This window comes from Chiloscyllium plagiosum, unplaced genomic scaffold, assembly GCF_037043375.1.
Source record: "Chiloscyllium plagiosum isolate Xiang-an unplaced genomic scaffold, Cpla_swu_hap1 HiC_scaffold_38, whole genome shotgun sequence".
NCBI lineage: Eukaryota > Metazoa > Chordata > Chondrichthyes > Orectolobiformes > Hemiscylliidae > Chiloscyllium > Chiloscyllium plagiosum.
Genome location: NW_028270176.1, coordinates 38,363,826 through 38,369,691, shown reverse-complemented (window position 1 = coordinate 38,369,691; position 5,866 = coordinate 38,363,826).

Here is a 5,866-nt window from a genome sequence, read left to right as displayed (position 1 = left end):
ACAAACAAGTAATTAACTGATAACATGTTGTGAAAATATGGATAAGGAGACAGGGGAGTGAGAGTAACTGGAGAAGTGAGACAATGGTGGGTCCAATCACAAGAATGGGAGCATTCAATAAAATTACTGCCAGATCAGTTGAAATGGTTAGTTACATCAAATTGTGAATCTGCCTCACAGAACCATCCAATACACCATAAACTAGGACAAGGGACTAGCCAGAATGGAGAATTGTGCAGACCATGCTAGTGGACTACTCTATAAACTGGACTACCTGCCCAGCATGGGAACCATTGCAAACCTTTGCCAGTATATTGCTACTACACTTGCACTACAGAAATGTCTTGCATGACAAGATGAGTAACCCATGCAGTGACAGTAAATAGACTCCCACAATGTATGGCTCTGTATCTCCACTGCCGAAATATAAGATAAGAGATTGTGTGTGTGTGTGTGTGTGTGTGTGTGTGTATGTCTGTGTGTGTTGGTGGCAGTAGATATGAAAATTATTATTTGAGAGAGAATAGACATAGAGGAAATCAGTTTAAATGTGAAGAACTGACAGGGTTTTGTGTCATTAACCGAGGGAGACTAAGGACCGTGTTATAGACAGAGGTGACGACATGCTTGTGAATATTAAAGTAAAGGCATTGCCAGACCCAACAACAATATAAAGCAATCCGTACAGGAATGATGGGATTTTGGTCTGCCTTTAGATAACAACCATGGAATACCGACTCAGATTTGGTTAAGCAACAGCAGATTATTGGCTTTATTAAGAATGTGTTTCATAGCTGAAGGTTCAAACAGCAGATGGGATGAACCAGTGAAGTATATTCTGCAGCTGTCAATAGTTAAAATTAGGAAAAGCCAGGATATAGTGTCAGTAATCAGCTTGTGGCCAAAGGGATCACCGTAGTTGTGACTCGTCTGTTTTAGCCTCAGTTATTGGCCAGGGATGAGATGGAGTCAGAGGAAGGAAATGGAGTTTGCATCCAGAACAGAAGACAGTGACCTCCAAGCTTTCAATATTTAAATAGCAAGGGCAGTGATGCAATGCATCCTGGTTCATACCTGAAAGTGAGTAGGTCAACCAACAAGGCCCAGTGCCAGAACTAAAGAAGGAAAGAAAGAATGAACAAGTTCACTGTTGTTTGTTGTGGTTTGGACCGTGAATACTTACAGAGTAGAGTAAATGAAAAAAAAAAACAGTGATACAGTCGCACATGGTTAATGCAAATAATATATCGACAGTGAAACTTACCAGGGACACCAACAATAGCCAGGATAGGATAATAAAAACATTGAATAATGTAAAGTGCATATCTGATCCGCGCTGCTAACGACAACCAATAATATGTAGAAAAAATCCAAACATAATGGGATAAACCCCTGTCCATTGTTGGAACTTTCCAGTCTATTGTTTTCAGATTCTGATCCATTGTTGTAACATTCCAGTCTATTGTTCTCAGATTCTGATCCACTGTTGGAACTTTCCAGTCTAATGTTCTCAGTTTCTGATCTCTCCCTCTCTCTGGAGCAGCCGATCCCTGTTAGTGCTATCGGTGATGCTCCCGCCCATACCATGGGATAACATATTGAATCGAGTCCTTTTATGATTACAAGATGGAAACTCTCCACTGGGATAATTAGATTCCATGGAGACTGACATTAGTCACAGTCACCAAACAAACAGGTTCAGTTAACCAGTTCCTTACATCATTTTACATAACACAATAAAGGGGTACATTTACTAGGTTTGGATGGAGTGAATGAGAGTTTCTAAGGGATAGATCATAAATCTTTCAATCTTTTTAATCTGTCTTCCCTATATATGGGAGTATTGTCGGAACACTGCACTGTTGTATATGATTCACCCTGTTAATAAAAGGAGACAGGAATAAAATAACAGACGAGCTGTATAAAATGTTTGGTGGAGGCGTTTCTCTATACCTTTGTGTAATGCTGATCCAAGTTTGAAATTCCCTGTTATCAAGTCCTTTCTTCACCTTGTGACATCATTCAGAGCATTGAAACTGCTGCTCAGGAACAGGGAGAAACAGGAGGTAGTCACTCAACTGCTCGAGACTGGGACAGAGGAACAGGAGGCAGTCTTTCAACTGTTCGATACTGGCACACAGGCACAGGAGGAGTCACTCAACTGCTCGAGACTACCATACAGGGAAATCTGGAGGCTAGTGAGGCCCAGATTTCTATTCCCCAGGAGCAGGAGGAGGTGACTCACTACCCACCACTGTAAGACACTGGGAGAGAAGTGTATTTGGCTTGGTACTAACAGAAATATCTGAATACGTTGCAGGAACGAGCCATTCAATCCTGCTCCAATATTCTTCAAAATCATGGCTGATCTGACTGTAATTCCCTCATCCCATTTTACAGAGATTCCCCTCTCTGCAGCCTCTGCTCCATTTGTTGGTCATGTTGCAGATCCAGATGCTGTAACTATAGTCACCATGTTTCATCCAGAGTTGGGTCACCAAAGCCTCTGGTCTTCCTGACTTTCCACAGAAGCTTAAAACACAGCCTCAAGGAAACCATCCCCAGCGTTTCCACGAACGTACAAAAACTAGTGTTAAGTCAAATGTCAATCAAAGGCAAATGAGAAGCCTGGTCTGAATCACTAATAGTTGTGAAGATTTCTCATGTTACTGAGCACATGAGCAGCAGAGAGTGATTAACACAGGAGTTCAATGAATAGGCACAGAGCAAGTTACAAAGGTGTGCCTCGAAACTGTTAAAACCCCACTCTCCAACATGGAGCACGGGGCAGGATACTGGGAAGTCAAAGAAAACGCAAGCAATGCTTTTTGACCACTGTTTCTAAGCTTCTTCGTGTTGGAAGCTGATGCTCTTGGGTGAGCAACATTCAAGGGCAGGAAAAGATATAGGACATTTATTCACATTAAAACTGGACAATTAAAACTGAATGGTGGGGAAGCAGTTTAAACATCCACAGGGATTTGGGAAAGAGACAGAGGGAGAGAGACTCTGAGTCAGTGTTATGGAAGGATGTGTTTGCAGGTTTCAGAATGCTGAAATGAAGACATTTCGATCATATCTAGCAACATAGGTTAGTATGTCCGGGAATGATGAATTAATACGATTTTGGTGCAAGGTCAGATAGAGTCAGAGTCTCGGAGATGTACAGACGCTTCAGTCTAACTCGTCCATGCTGATGGGATATCCCAAATTAAACTAATTGCATTTGGCCAATGTCAATGTAAGCCCTTCCTCTTCATGTACCCATCCAAATACCATTTAGACGTTATAATTGTAAAAGCCTCCAACACCTCCTCTGGCAGCTCATTCCACACATGCACCACCCTCTGTGGGAAAAATGTGCTCATTAGATCATTTTTAAATCTTTTCACTCTCATCGGAAATCCATTCCCTCTAGTTTTGGGGAAAAAGACCTTGGCTATACACCCTATACATGCTCCTCACGCTGCAGGAATAAAATAACCCAATCATCAAAGTTTGTGAGAACCCAATCTACTCACACTCTCCCAATAGCTCCAATCCTGGCAACATCCTTGTAAATCTTAACTGACTCTCTTCAAGTTTCACAATATATTTCCAAAAGGAGAGAGACCAGAATTTAATGCAGTATTCTAAAAGTAGCCAAAGTAATGTGCTGTAAAGCGGAAACATGACCACCCAATTCATATCGTCAAAGCATTGGCCAATAAAGGCAAGCATACCAAATGCCTTCTTCACTATCCTACCTAACTGCGACTCTACTTTCAAGAAACTATGAACCTGCATTTCAAGGTCGCTTTGTTCAGCAACACCCCCCAGGACGTTAGCATGAAGTGTACATGTCCTGCCATGATTTGCATTTCCAAAATGCAGCACCTCCCATTTATTTACATTAAAAACCATCTGCCAATAGTCAGCCCATCTGCCCATCTGATCAAGATTCCATTGTACTCTGAGGTAAACCTTTTTTTTTCTACACTACAACATCATTTTTGGTTTCATCTGCAAACGTAGCAACTATTGCTGAAATGTTCACATCGAAATGATTTATGTGAATAGTGAAATGCAGTGGAGCCAGCACTAACCCTTGTAGCACACCAATGGTCACAATACTCCTTTTCGAAAAGCAATCCTTCACCACCACCCTCTGTCTCCTGCCTTCGGGCTAATTGTGTCTACACATGGCTAGTTCTCCCTGTATTCCATCTGAACTAAACTTGTTAATCAATCTACCATGCAGGAAGTTGGCAAATGCCTTACTGAAACCCATACCAACAATATACACCTCTGCCTGAATGAATCCTCTGAGTCACTTCTTCAAACATACTCAGTCAATTTAGTGAGACACAACTTTCCATGCTTCGACCCATGTGGCCTATCACTTATCAGTCCTTGCTTTTCAAAATCCATGCAAACCTTGTGCCTCATAATCCTTATCAACAGCTTTCCTTCCACTGAAGTCTGGCTCACTAGCTCTTCCTTACCATCCTTCTTAAATGTTGTCAGTAATCGCACCAAGTTCGCAAGTCTCCTATCTTCCGGTACCTCATCTGTAACAATTGACGATACAAATATCTCAGCAAGGGACCCAGCAATCACTTCACTCGCTTCCCACAGAGTTCTGGGATACATCTGATCAGGTCCTGGAGATTTGTCCACCTTTACGGGTTTCCGAACTCCAGCATCTCCTTCTCTGTAATACAGGCACTTTTCAACATGTCACGGTTTATTTCCAAAGTTCTGTAGCTTGCATATCCTTCTGCACAGTCAATACTGACGCACGATGCTTGTTTAGTATCGCCTCCATCTCCGGCGGTCTTGCACATCGGCAACCTTGCTGATCTTTAAGTGGCCCAAAACTCTCCTGAGTTATTCTTTTGTCCTTAATGTATGTATAGAGTCCCTTTGGATTATCCTTAACCGTATTTGCCAGAACTATCTCATATCCCCTTTATGGCCTCCGGATTTCCCTCTTATGTATACTCCTACTGACTTTAGACCCTTCTCGACAGTCACTTTAAAACTGGAATTAAGAGTCAAATGACGATGATGAATCCATTTTCGATTTTTGGCAAACCCATCAGGTTCGCTGATGGCCTTGAAGGCAGCAAACTGCCATCCTTACCTGGCATGGGTTACATGTGACTCCAGACCGACAACAATGTGTGTGATTCGTAACTGGATTATTGGTGCTGGAAGAGCACAGCAGTTCAGGCAGCATCCGAGGAGCAGTAAAATCGACTGCAGTATCATCAGGAATAAAGGCAGAGAGCCTGAACCGTGGAGAGATAAGATAGAGGAGGGTGGGGGTGGGGAGAAAGTAGCATAGAGTACAATAGGTGAGTGGGGGAGGGGATGAAGGTGATAGGTCGGGGACGGGGGAAGGGTGGAGTGGATGGGTGGAAAAGAAGATAGGCAAGTAGGACAAGTCCAGACAAGGCACGGGGACAGTGCTGAGCTGGAAATTTGGAACTGGAGTGAGGTGGGGGAAGGGGAAACGAGGAAACTGTTGAAGTCCACATTGATGCCCTGGGGTTGAAGTGTTCCGAGGCGGAAGATGAAGCTTTCTTCCTCCAGGCGTCTGGTGGTGAGGGAGCGGTGGTGAAGGAGGCCCAGGACCTCCATGTCCTCGGCAGAGTGGGAGGGAGAGTTTAAATGTGACTCAGAACTGCCCGCTGGGCAATTAGTAATGGGTAATGAATGCAGGCCCAACCAGTGATACCCTCAACCCGTGAATGAGTACTGAAAAGAACCTTGACTCCTGCTCTCTCTACCTGACATATGCTTCCCTCTGATCCGTGACCAGACATTCAATTTCTCCAGTCCTCCAGCATTCCTGACGCCTATCAGCCTTACCCTTCACCCT